The sequence below is a fragment of the Pan paniscus genome, chromosome 10 (genome assembly GCF_029289425.2).
Source record: "Pan paniscus chromosome 10, NHGRI_mPanPan1-v2.0_pri, whole genome shotgun sequence".
In the NCBI taxonomy this organism is placed as follows: Eukaryota; Metazoa; Chordata; class Mammalia; order Primates; family Hominidae; genus Pan; species Pan paniscus.
This window is the reverse complement of record NC_073259.2, coordinates 129,277,980-129,291,493: the sequence shown is the minus strand read 5'-3', so window position 1 is coordinate 129,291,493 and position 13,514 is coordinate 129,277,980. Positions and strand designations below refer to the sequence as shown.

Here is a 13,514-nt window from a genome sequence, read left to right as displayed (position 1 = left end):
ACAAAAATTAGCTGGGCATGGTAGCACGCACCTGTAGTCCCAGCTACATAAAATTTTTTAAAAAATAAATTGGCCAGGTGTGGCTCACACCTGTAATCCCAGCACTTTGAGAGGTTGAGGTAGGTGGATCACTTGAGGTTGGGAGTTTGAGACCAGCCTGACCAACATGGTGAAACCCCATCTCTACTAAAAATACAAAAATTAGCTGGGTGTGGTAGCGCATGCCTGTAATCCCAGCTACTTGGGAGGGTGAGGTAGGAGAATTGCTTGAGCCCAGCAGGCGGAGGCTGCAGTGAGCTGAGATTGTGCCACTGCACTCCAGCCTGGGTGACACAGTGAGACTCTGTCTTAAAAATATATATAATAAAAATAATAAGGAAAGAGAAAATTAAAAATGGATCAAAGACATACATATAAGAGCTAAAATTATAAATCTCTTTGATGAAAACATAGGGGCAAATCTTTGTGACCTCGGATTAGACAGTGGTTTTTTAGATTTACATTTTGTTGCCTAAAGCAAGGCAACAAAAGAAAAAATGGATAAATTGGACTACTTTGTCAAAACCGAAAAGTTCGTGCTTCAAAGTTACCATCAAGAAAGGGAAAAACCCACAGAATGAGAAAATATTCACATATCCTGTATCTGTTAAGGATCTAGTATTTCAGATATCGTAAGAACTCTTACAACTCACCAATAACATGACAACCCTATTTAAAAGTGGGCAAACATATCTGAATAGACATTTCTCCAAAGAAGATATACACGTGAGATCAATAAACACAAGAAGATGCTCGATATCATTATTGTTAGGAAAATACAAATCAAAGCCACAGTGAGTTACCATTTCCTCCCCACTAGCATGGTTATAATTAAAAAGATGGACAATCAAAAAGCTGGCAAGGATGTGGAGAAACTGGAACCCTCACACATTACTCATGGGAATGTAAAATGGTCCAGCTGCTTTTTACTCGTGGGAATGTAAAATGGTCCAGCTGCTTTGGAAAACAGCAGTTCCTCAAAATGTTAAACATAGAAATTACTGTAGGACCAAGATATTCCTTTTCTAGGATTTCCCCAGAGAATTAAAAAGATATGTTCTGGGCGGGGCTCAGTGGTTCACGCCTGTCATCCCAGCACTTTGGGAGGCCGAGGCAGGTGGATCACTTGAGGCCAGGAGTTCGAAACCAGGCTGGGCAACATGGAGAAACCCCATCTCTACTAAAAATACAAAAATTAGCCAGGCATGGTGGTGCATGCCTGTAATCCCTGTAATCAGCTACTCAGGAGGCTGAGGCAAGAGAATCACTTGAACCCGGGAGGTTGCAGTGAGCCGAGATCGCACCATTGCACTCCAGCCTGGGTGACAGAGCGAGACTCCGTCTCAAGAAAAAAAAAAAAGAAAAGCTATGTTTGGCATCTGACCTTGTCTCTTTAACCTTCCCATGCCCACTTGGGCCTCTTCCAAGCACAGCTTCCTTTCCCATCCTAAGGCATTTCAAATAAACTTCCACCCCTGCTCTGAAAAAGAAAAATGTTCATGCAAAAACTTGTACATGAGTATTCATAGCAGCATTCATAATGGCCAAAAAGTGGAAACAATCTAAATGTCCATCAACTAATGAACACATAAACACAATGTGGTCCATCCATACAATGGAATATGATTCAGCCACAGGAAGGAAGCACTGACACGCGCCACACCACGGATGACCCTTGAAAACACCACGCTGAGTGAGAGGAGCCAGATGCCATAGGGCACTTATCGTATGATTCTGTGTATAGGAAATGTCTGGAATAGGCAAATCCATAGAAACTGAAAGTAGAGGCCGGGTGTGGTGGCTCACGCCTGTAATCCCAGCACTTTGGGAGGCTGAGGCGTGCAGATCACCTGAGGTCAGGAGTTTGAGACCAGCCTGACCAACATAGAGAAACCCCATCTCTACTAAAAATACAAAATTAGCTGGGCATGGTGGTGCACGCCTGTAATCCCAGCTACTCAGGAGGCTGAGGCAGGAAAATCGCTTGAACCTGGGAGGCGGAGGTTGCGGTGAGCTGAGATCGCGCCATTGGACTCCAGCCTGGGCGACAAGGGCAAAACTCCGTCTCAAAACAAAACAAAACAAAACTGATAGTAGATTAGTGGTTGCCAGGGGCTGGGGGAAAGAAAGGATGGAAAGTGACTGCTAGTGAGTACAAGGTTTCCATTTAGGGTGATGAAAATGTGCTGGAAAAGAAAGTGGTGATAGTTGCGGAACCTGTGAATATACTAAAAGCCGCTGAACTGTACATTTAAAAAGAGTAAATTTTATGGTATGTGAGTTATGTCTCAGTAATAATTCCAGTAAACAGGGAGTAAACAACCAAGGTCTCAAGAAAAGCAAAGTATATACCACGAATCCATGGGGCCAGACGTCATATTCCTTCTTCATAGGGGAGCATCTCAGGCCCTCACACCAAGCTTACCTTTTTTTTTTCCTTTTTGAGACAGGGTCTCCCTGTGTCACCCGGACTGGAATGCAGTGGCATGATCTCGGCTTAGTGCAACCTCCGCCTCCTGGGTTCGAGCAGTCCTCCCACCTCAGCCTCCCAAGTAGCTAAGACTACATGCACACGCCACCATGCCCAGCTAATTTTTTGTATTTTTGGTAGAGATGGGGTTTCACCAGGTTGCCCAGGCTGGTCTTGAACTCCTGAGTTTAAGCGATCCATCTGCCTCGGCCTCCCAAGGCGTGGGGTTACAGTCGTGAGCCACCGTGCCCGGCCTCTTTTTAGTTCAGATGCGATTGGAGCAGTTTCGATTTTCTGGTTCCTTTGTTGCTGGTGAAGCCAGTTCATCAGTACCTGCTTTCTCTAGGCTGTCATTTCTCGCAGAGGTGGTGCAGCAGCTGTTTTTATACTATGTGACCTTATCCTCCTGGCCACAGCTGACTGGACCACAGGTGCAAAACTGACCCAGCCGGGCCAGTCTCTCCTCTGGCTTTGGCATTGGGATAGTGACAACTCTTTCTTCTCTGCAGGTGACTGGAACTGATTTGACATAACCATCATATGCATGGAGAAGCTGAGAACAGTAATCTGCAGAAGCAAAAGTATGAAACAGCCAGGCAAAGATGCACAGAGGTGAGAGAGACGAAGAGAACGGCCTCTGGTTTCTGTTGAGCTTCCACTTCTTGGTTCTGCCTCCTCCCCCCGTTCACCTTTGCCTTTGAGATACCCCCATAATCTCATAACAAGTGTTCATTTTTTACTTAACCTAGTAGCCTTCTGAAACTTGGAATTGAAAAGACTATGTCTATGGCCCTAGGATCTAACAGATGAAAAATGTATTATGTCACCAGTAACGTAGGTGGTAAAACAAACATTTGTTTGAATGCAGCAAATTAGAAAGAGGTGGGACGCGTTGCCCCAGGCCACCAATACTAAGAGCAGCGATACACAAATAGCCCATAAAAAAGAAATGTTTCTATAAAAAGCAGAGCCAAGAACTCCGAAAAGCTCATCAGTCTGGGGCCATTTAGTTTAGAGACCTCAGTGTGCCTTAGGGTGTCATTTGGTTATGGTTATGTAAGACTGACATTTGTTACAATGGCCTTGAGCCGCAAAAGGCCAGTCAGAAGAGACAGTGTCATTTGTTTAGGAGAATCTACAATGAAAAAATGTTTAAATTAAATGTTTAGGCATTTAAAGATGTAAGACTCGCTTATCTGGCACATAGACATTGTGAAATACGTCATTGTATAACAGAATGACAGATACGTGTGGCACACAGTATAATTATATATACTTCCAGAAACAGAACGTCTAAATAAAGAACAAGTTGATAGCAGAAGTGAGGAATAAATTATTTTATAATTTTGCTGTTGCTTTCCCCGGATAGTGCTTGAGACTGAATCTATTGTGGAACAACAACAACAACAAAAAAACAAAAAGCAAAAAAAACAGAACAGAGAAACCCTGACTCTTATCTAACAGGCCATATGCTGATCACAGATAATCCTCTCAGCCCCATCAGACCCAACGTCCTTTTTGTTTTTTTGACACAGGGTCTCTCTCTGTTGCCCAGGCTGGAGTGCAGTGGCGGGATGTCAGCTCACTGCAACCTCCGCCTCCCAGGTTCAAGCAATTCTCCTGCCTCAGCCTCCCAAGTAGTAGCTGGGATTACAGGCACCCACCACCATGCCCTGCTAATTTTTGTATTTTTAGTAAAGACAGGGTTTCACCCTGTTGATCAGGCTGGTCTCAAACTCCTGACCTCAGATGATCCGCCCACCTTGGCCTCCCAAATTGCTGGGATTACAGGCGTGAGCCACCATGCCGGCCACTTGTATTATGGTTTTAAAGTGTAAGACTTCTTTATATATTCTAGATACAAATTCCATATCAGATATATGATCTATAGATGTTTTCTCCCATTCAGTGGGTGGGAGGAATTACAGGTTGTTGAAATGGAGGAGAGGGGGAAGGGTGATATTCCTGCAGATGAGCTGGACATATTCTAATACCTGGATCTTGACATCTTAGCACATTTGACATTCGGTCTTTAGGCTGTAAAAGACCTCAGAGATCACACCCTTTGATAGGCAGCGTAGAATAAAAGGTGGATGGGGAATAACCTGTGACTGCAAGAGGCAGTGTGGGGGAATTGTCTGATACTGCTGAAAACAAGAGGCAGCCCCAAATTCATCAATCCTGTATGTGATTTTCACAACTAATTTTTGTTTGTTTCTTTTTAAATTTCACAATGAAATTTCATGTCACTGTGCCACAAAGAAAAAATTGTAATATATAGAATGGAAATAATGTAAAATCTATATATTTTATTTCGTTTTACTTGGTTGAAAATGTGTAATATTTATGATTTTTTTTTAGTTTTTAACTTTTTTTATTTTTATTTTATTTTTGAGACGGAATTTCGCTCTTGTTGCCCAGGCTGGAGTGCAATGGTGCGATCTTGGCTCACCGCAACCTCTGCCTCCCAGGTTCAGGCAATCCTCCTGCCTCAGCCTCCCAAGTAGCTGGGATTACAGGCATGCACCACCACGCTTGGCTAATTTTGTATTTTTAGTAGAGATGGGGTTTCTCCATGTTGGTCAGGCTGGTCTCGAACTCCCGACCTCAGGTGATCTGCCCACCTGGGCCTCCCAAAGTGCTAGGATTACAGGCGTGAGCCACTGTGCCCCGCCCGTTTTTTAAAATTCTTAAAAAAAAAAAAAAGAAATGGGGTCTCACTATGTTGCCCAGGCTGATGTCAAACTCCTGGCCTGAAGCAATTCTCCCAGCTCTGCTTCCCAAAGTGCTGGGATTACAGACATAAGCCAGTGAGTCCAGCAAGGCAAAACTATTGAAAAGCTTTTTTATTTTTTATTTATTTATTTTTTTAGAGACAGAGTGTTGCTCTGTCCCCCAGGCTGGAGTGCAATGGCGTGATCTTGGCTCACTGCAACCTCCATCTCCTGGGTTCAAGCAATTCTCCTGCCTCAGCCTCCCAAGTAGCTGGGATTATAGGTGCCCGCCACCACACCTGGCTAATTTTTTGTATTTTTAGTAGAGACGGGGTTTCCCCATGTTGGCCAGGCTGGTCTCGAACTCCTGACCTCAGGTGAACCACCCGCCTTGGCCTCCCAAAGTGCTGGGTTTATAGGTGTGAGCCACTGTGCCCGGCTGAACGAGGCTCCATCTCAAGATAAAATAAAATAAAATAATGATAGTATGCTGTGGAAAGATATTCAAGATAATTAAATGGAAAAGTATAACAGGGCAATATGTGTACTGGGTCTTCAAATTTTTGTGTTTATAGAAAAAAGTGTGGCCGATCATAAATTAAAATCTTAACTGGTTTTTCTGGGAAGGGTAAAACTATAGATGATTTTTGCTCTGCCTACTTATCTGCATTTTAAAAAATGTCTACTCTGAAGTTGATTACTTTTCTTAAGAGAAGGCCAGGCACGGTGGCTCACACCTGTAATCCCAGCACTTTGGGAGGCCAAGGTGGGCCGATCACGAGGTCAAGAGATCGAGACCAGCCTGGCCAACATGGTGAAACCCCGCCTCTACTAAAAATACAAAAATTAGCTGGGTGTGGTGGCGGGTGCCTCTAGTACCAGCTACTTTGGAGGCTGAGGCAGGAGACTCGCTTGAACCCGGGAGGCGGAGGTTGCAGTGAGCCGAGATTGTGCCGCTGCACTCCAGCCTGGGTGATAGAGCGAAACTCCATTTCAAAAAAAAAGAAAAGAAAAGAAAAACAATTTTAAAGCTACTCCTAAAAATGTTTATGAAGTATATTTAATTATATGGAGGAAATGCTTATGCTGTAATGTTAAGTGAGGAAAAAGGCAAGGCAAGATACAAAACAGCGTGTGTTAGAATCTAAATTATACACATCAAAAGAAGAGAAGCATCTTGCTTCATCCAGGGAGAATGATTTTTTTTTTTTTTTTGATAGAGATGGAGTCTCACTGTTTTACCCAGCCTGGTCTTGATTCCTGGGCTCAAGCAAACCTCCTGCCTTGGCCTCCCAAAGTGTTGGGATTACAGGTGTGAGCCACCGCGCCTGACCAGAATGATTCTTTGAATCAATCTCTTTTCTTCCCTAGTATTTGTCTTTAAAGTGCTAGATTAGGCCAGGCGCGGTGGCTCACGCCTGTAATCTCAGCACTTTGGGAGGCCGAGGTGGGCAGATCATGAGGTCAGGAGTTCAAGACCAGCCTGGCCAACATAGGGAAACCCTATCTCTACTAAAAATAGAAAAATTAGCCAGGCATGGTGGCATGCACCTGTAGTCCCAGCTACTCAGGAGGCTGAGGCAGGAGAATTGCTTGAACCCGTGAGGCAGAGGTTGCGATGAGCCAAGATCGCACCACTAAACCAACAGAGGGAGACTTCGGCTCAAAAAAAAAAAAAAAAAAAAAAGCCTGTAATCTCAGCACTTTGGGAGGCCGAGGTGGGTGGATTATGAGGTCAGGAGATTGAGACCATCCTGGCTAACACAGTGAAACCCCATCTGTACTAAAAATACAAAAAATTAGCCGGGCGTGGTGGCACATACCTGTAGTTCCAGCTACTTGGGAGACTGAGGCAGGAGAATTGCTTGAACCCGGGAGGCGGAGGTTGCGGTGAGCCGAGATTGCGCCACTGTACTCCAGCCTGGGTGATAGAGCGAGACTCTGTCTCAAAAAAATAAATACATAAAAATAAAAAGCTTACAGTGATTTGAATCCCACTCAAGCTGTGTATTTGTATCTGTTACAGACGGAAGCAAGGAAGGTAAGTCCTTGGCTGATCAGCCCTCTGATTTACCTGGGACTGAGAGGTTTCCTGGACAAGGGACTTTCTGTGCTAAAACCGGGAAGGTCGATGCCAAACAGGATGAGTCGGTCAGTGACTTCAGAAGGATTAAGTCAATGGACTTCAGGAAGGCTGATGACAGGCTGTATTCAGGCCAGAACTCTATAAGCCATTGACACCCTCTCCTCCTTCCCTTGTCCACACCAGGCTTCACTCTGGAGAGAATGGCTAAACCTGTACTAGTTAAACTCAAACTTTCCTTGAAAGACAGTTTTACAGGGCAGTGGGGCGGCGGGGGTGGGGGGTCGGGGAACCAAGGAAACAAAGAACCTTGAAACAGATCTGTTAGAAAAGAAGGGGCTATTACAAGAAGCAGGGAGGCTTTCCAGGAAATGTGGCTTCCAAAACCCTATTTCTGGCCGGATGCAGTGGCTCACATCTGTAATCCCAGCACTTTGGGAGGCTGAGGCAGGCAGATCCTTTGAGTCCAAGAGTTCAAGACCAGCCTGGGCAACATGGCAAGACCCCATCTCTACAAAAAGTACAAAAAATTAGCCAGGCGTGGTGGCACATGTCTGTAGTTCCAGCTACTCAGGAGTCTGAGGTGGGAGGATCCCTTGAGCCCAGGAGGCAGAGAGCTAAGATCATACAACTGCACTCCAGCCTGGGTGACAGAGCAAGACCCTGTTTCAAAAAAACCCAAACCGGCCGGGCACAGTGGCTCACACCTGTAATCCCAGCATTTTGGGAGGCTAAGGTGGGTGGATCACCTGAGGTCAGGAGTTTGACACCAGCCTGACCAATATGGTGAAACCCCATCTCTACTAAAAATACAAAAATTAGCCAGGCGTGGTGGTGGGCACCTGTAATCCCAGCTACTTGGGAGGCTGAGACAGGAGAATTGCTTGAACCCGGGAGACAGAGGTTTCAGTGAGCCGAGATCGCGCTACTGCACTTGCTGTGGGTGACAGAGTGAGACTGTGTCTCAAAAACAAAACAAAACAAAAACCATGGGGAATTTTTTTTAAGGTGTGAAAAAAAATAGAAAACTACATTTCTTGTGATCTTATATCAGACATCTTCAAGCTTACCTGAAAGTTTGAATCAAAACAAAATAACAAAGTGTGCCTTTTCTATAACTTGTCTCATTGTGAAGACCCGTCTGCTTTTTTCTCTGGTGAAGACAGGTTTTCTGAAACACACAGTGTTGAGTCTTTCCCATCCCTCAACAATTACTGGATTATTAGCTAAATAAGCATTCTCCAGCAGATCTAAATCTGACACAACAAGAATGCACGTTTCTTTGGCTCTGAACAGCATTTTATCTTTTGAAAACCACCTTCACATGAGTGATACTCAGAATCCCATTTTATAGTTGAGTAAAAGCTCAAACTCATTTGTGTCTGATAAAACATTCTGGAGGTCTCCTTGCAAATTTTTCTGGTTCATTATGCCTCCCTTTATCCTCCATAAGATAATAGTTCATAGCCTATAGTCCCAGCTACTCAGGAGACTTGAGCCCAGGAGTTCAAAGCCAGTCTGGGCAACATGGTGAGACTATGTCTCTAAAAAATAATTTAAAAAAAGATAGCCAGGTGGGGTGGCTCATGCCTGTAATCCCAGAACTTTGGGAGGCTGAGGTGGGCAGATCACGAGGTCAGGAGTTCGAGACCAGCCTGACCAACATGGTGAAACCCTGTCTCTACAATACAAAAATTAGCTGGGAATGGTCGTGGGTGCCTGTAATCCCAGCTACTCAGGAGGCTGAGGCAGGAGAATTGCTTGAACCCGGGAGGCAGAGGTTGCAGTGAGCCGAGATTGTGCTGCTGCACTGCAGCCTGGGCAACAGAGCGAGACTCCGTCTAAAAAAATAAAATAAAATAAAAGATAATAATTGGTCGCTAAGAGGGAAGGAAGGAAAGCAGGACTCCTCAGATTCCAAAACTATCAACGTGTTATAACATTTTGCATTTTCAGTTGTTTTAGAGGTTGATAAGAATAACCTTTAAGTCCACATAAGAATCACAAAATGTTCTGTTGAGATTTTCCCAATTATTATTTATTTATTTATTTATTTATTTTTGAGATGGATTTTCGCTCTTGTTGTCTAAGGCGTTAGGTGTGTGAGCTACACACCGAGTCATGAGATACATGGCATGCAGTGATGTCAGCACAGCCAACAGGAAGTGTTTGTGGAGAGTAGCGCCCTATCCCTTTCTTCACTTGCTTCCCTTTTTCTCGTTTTTCTATCTCATGAGTTCCATTCTCTGGGCAATAGGAAATTGAGAGGGAAGTGGGGTGACTCAGTACAGTTAGTTTCTTTTGGCTTTCTTTGAAGCCGCCCTGCTTCTTGCAATAGCCCCTTCTTTTCTAACAGATCTGGGTCAAGTTTAACTAGCACAGGTTTAGCTACTGTCTCCAGAGTGAAGCTTGGGATGGACAAGGGGAGGGGGAATGGGCATCAAAGTAGGAAATTGAGTGGGAAGTGGGGGACAAAGTACAGTCAATTTCTTTGGGTCAGTGGAGGATAAAAGTTGCTTCTTTCCTGCCCTAAGAAATATCCAGAATGCTTATCTCTTGCCTTTAGTCATTTTACCCTAACCCAATTAGGGTTAGCATTAGGGCTAAGGTTAGGGTTAGCGTTAGGGTCAGCCTTAGCCTTCCATTTGGACAAAATCTGCCATTTGGCCAGGCGCAGTGGCTCATGCCGGTAGTCCCAGCACTTTGGGAGGCTGAGGAGGGCAGATTTCTTGAGGCCAGGAGTTCGAGAACAGACTGGCCAACATGGCGAAACCCCATCTCTACGAAAATACAAAAATTATCTGCGTGTGGTGGTGCACACCTGTAATCCCAGTTACTTGGGAGGCTGAGGCAGGAGAATCACTTGAACCTGGGAGGCGGAGTTTGCAGTGAGCCAAGATCACGCCACTGTACTCCAGTCTGCACGACAGAGTGAGACTACAGCTCAAATAATAATAATAATGATAATAATAATAATAATAATAAAAAAATAGTGTGAACCCGGGAGGTGGAGCTTGCAGTCAGCCAAGATCGCGCCACTGCACTCCAGCCTGGGCAACAGAGCGAGACTCCGTCTCAAAAATAAATAAATAAAATAAAAATAAAAATAATAATAATATAAATATAAAAAATAAAGTTCTGCTTTAGCTGTGTGCCACCGATTTTGACATATATTACATTCATTATCCAGTTCTATTGAGTCATTTAGCAATATTTCTTACAATATTTCAATCAGCTTCCAAATATTTTAAAAATCTACCTTTTAAAAATTAATTTCTGGCTGGCGTGGTGGCTCACGCTTGTAATCCCAACACTTTGGAAAGCTGAGGCAGGCAGATCACCTAAGGTCAAGAGTTCGAGTCCAGCCTGGCCAACATGGCGAAACCCTGTCTCTACTAAAAATACAAAAATTAGCCGGGCATGGTGGCAGGCGTCTGTAATCCCAGCTACTCGGGAGGCTGAGATAGGGAGAATTGCTTGAACCCGGGAGGTGGAGGTTTCAGCAAGCCGAGATTGCACCACTGCACTCCAGCCCAGGCGACAGAGCGAGACTCTGTCTCAAATGAAAAAAAAAAAAAGAAAAAAAAGAAAATGAATTTCTAATTTCCTTGAAATGTGGTTAGAGAACCTGGTCTGTATCATATTGCTGTTGGGAATGTATTGAGGAAAATACATGATCTAATGCATATCTGTTGTTATAACCCTTCCTTGTGCATCCTAAAAAAGAATGTATGGGCCAGGCACGGTGGCTCATGCCTGTAATCCCAGCACTTTGGGAGGCCAAGGCGGGCAGATCACCTGAGGTCAGGAGTTCGAGACCAGCCTGGCCAACATGGTGAAACCCCGTCTCTACTAAAAATACAAAAATTAGCCGGACACAGTGGCGGGCGCCTGTAATCCCAGCTATTTGGGAGGCTGAGGCAGGAGAATTGCTTAAACCTGGGAGGCAGAAGTTGCAGTAAGCCGAGATCGTGCCACTGCACTCCAGCCTGGGTGAAAGAGTGAGACTCCATCTCAAAAAAAAAAAAAAAAAAAAAGAATGTACCTTCTATATCTGATAGCTTGAGTGAGGCCCTTTCTGAGGAAGTCCATCTGAGCTGAGATCTGGATGTCAGGAAGGAGCCAGCTCTCTGAATACTTTTCCTAGGAGAAAGTATTCTAGGCAAAGGGAATAGCAGGTGCAGAGTCCCTGAGGTAGGAATGAGCTTGATATGTTCCAGGAACAGAAGGAAAGTCAATATGAATGGAGCATAGTGGGCAAGGAGGAGAGTGATGTGAGCTAACCCCTTGAGAGACAGTCAGAGGCCAGATCGAGTAGGGCCTTCGAGGCCAGAGTATGGACTTCAGCCTTAGCTAATGCAGTACATTCACTGACACCTACGGGTGGTTTGCCAAGCACTTGTCAGGTACAAATTGGTCTCATCTTATACAATGGAGAGAGCATTTTGAGATTATTATCATTATTACTTTTTTTTTTTTTTGAGACAGTCTCGCTCTGTCACCTAGGCTGGCGTGATCTTGGTTCACTGCAACCTCAGCCTCCCGGGTTCAGGCAATTCTTCTTGCCTCAGCCTCCAGAGATGCTGGGATTACAGGCGCCCGCCTCCACGCCCGGCTCATTTTTGTATTTTTAGTAGAAATGGGGTTTCACCATGTTGGTCAGGCTGGTCTTTAACTCCTGACTTCGTGATCCACCCAGCTCGGCCTCCCAAGGTGCTGGGATTACAAGTGTGAGCCACCGTGCCCGTCCCATCCTCACATTTTGAGATTAAAAGTACCTTACAGGCTGGGTGTGGTGGCTCATGCCTGTAATCCCAGCACTTTGGGAGGCCAAGTCAGGAGGATTATTTGAGCCTGGGAGTTTGAGACCAGCCTGTGCAACATGGTGAGACCTCATCTCTACAAAACATAAAAAATTAGCCAGGCATGGTGGCATGTGCCTGTAGTCCCAGCTACTTGGGAGGCTGAGGCAGGAGGATCAGTCGAGCCCAGAAGATTGAGGCTACAGTGAACTGTGTTCATGCCACTGCACTCCAGCCTGGGTGACAGAGTGAGACCTTGTCTCCAAAAAAATCAAATAAATAAAAAAATAAAAAATTTAAAAGTACCTTAGAGAGCATGCTTAGCCTAATCCTTTTCTTTTGCAAATAAGGAAACGAAGAAGAGTTCTAAAGTGTTCTCACAGCCAGGGTCTGCGCATCCCTCTGCCTCTTCCATAGACAAGCTCCTGAAAAGGAAGACTCAGTTCTTACAATTTCATTCAGATGTTCTTGAAGGAATCTTATCTTCTTATGAACTCCTTTGTAAAGAAAAATTACTCTCGCCCCTCCCATTTACTTTTTTTGTAAATGTAGATTTTTATCAATCGGATTTTCTTTCTTTTTTTTTTTGAGATGGAGTCCTGCTGTGTCGCCCAGGCTGGTGTGCAGTGAGTGGCATGATCTCGGCTCACTGCAACCTCTGCCTCCCGACTTCAAGTGATTCTCCTGCCTCAGCCTCCTGAGCAGCTGGGACTACAGGCGCGTACCACCACACCCAGCTGGTTTTTGTATTTTTAGTAGAGACGGGCTTTCACCACATGGCCAGGCTGGTTTCGAACTCCTGACCTCGTGATCCACCCGCCTCGGCCTCCCAAAGTACTGGGATTACAGGCGTGAGCCACCGTGCCTGGCCCATTAACTATCTTGCTATGGCATCATTTAAAATAGCTGCATACCCTTCTGTTATATGACTGTGCCATAATTTACTTAACCAATCTCCTCCTGTTGGACTCAGAGGAATTTTTAAAAATTCATTTAACCAGGCTGGGGGTGGTGGCTCACACCTATAATCCCAGAGCTTTGAGAGGCCCAGGCGGGAGGATTGCTTGAGGCCAGGAGTTTAAGGCCAGCCTGGGCAACATAGGGAGACTGTATCTCTACAGAACAAAAACAAAAACAACAACAACCAAAAAAAAAAAAAAAAACAAAACCCCCCATATATATATGTATTATATATATGTGTATTATATATATGTATAATATATATGTATATATATGTATTATATATATATTATATATATGTATTATATATATGTATATATATGTATTATATATATATTATATATATGTATTATATATATGTATATATATGTATTATATATATATCTTCCTTTTCTTTCTATCACCACCACCAATTCAGTAGCACAGGTGGCTTACTGAGTCACTCC

The 13,514-nt window shown here is 44.3% G+C and overlaps 1 long non-coding RNA gene across 1 annotated transcript in view; it reads left to right on the top strand.

The window, feature by feature from the left end:
• The window catches only part of LOC117975228 (uncharacterized), a 47,740-nt gene that overhangs the window by 2,066 nt on the left and 32,160 nt on the right, over nt 1-13,514 (top strand). The window contains exon 2 of the long non-coding RNA XR_004665477.2: nt 3,019-3,121. This is a non-coding gene — a long non-coding RNA (uncharacterized LOC117975228). The remainder of the gene's footprint in view (nt 1-3,018; nt 3,122-13,514) is intronic.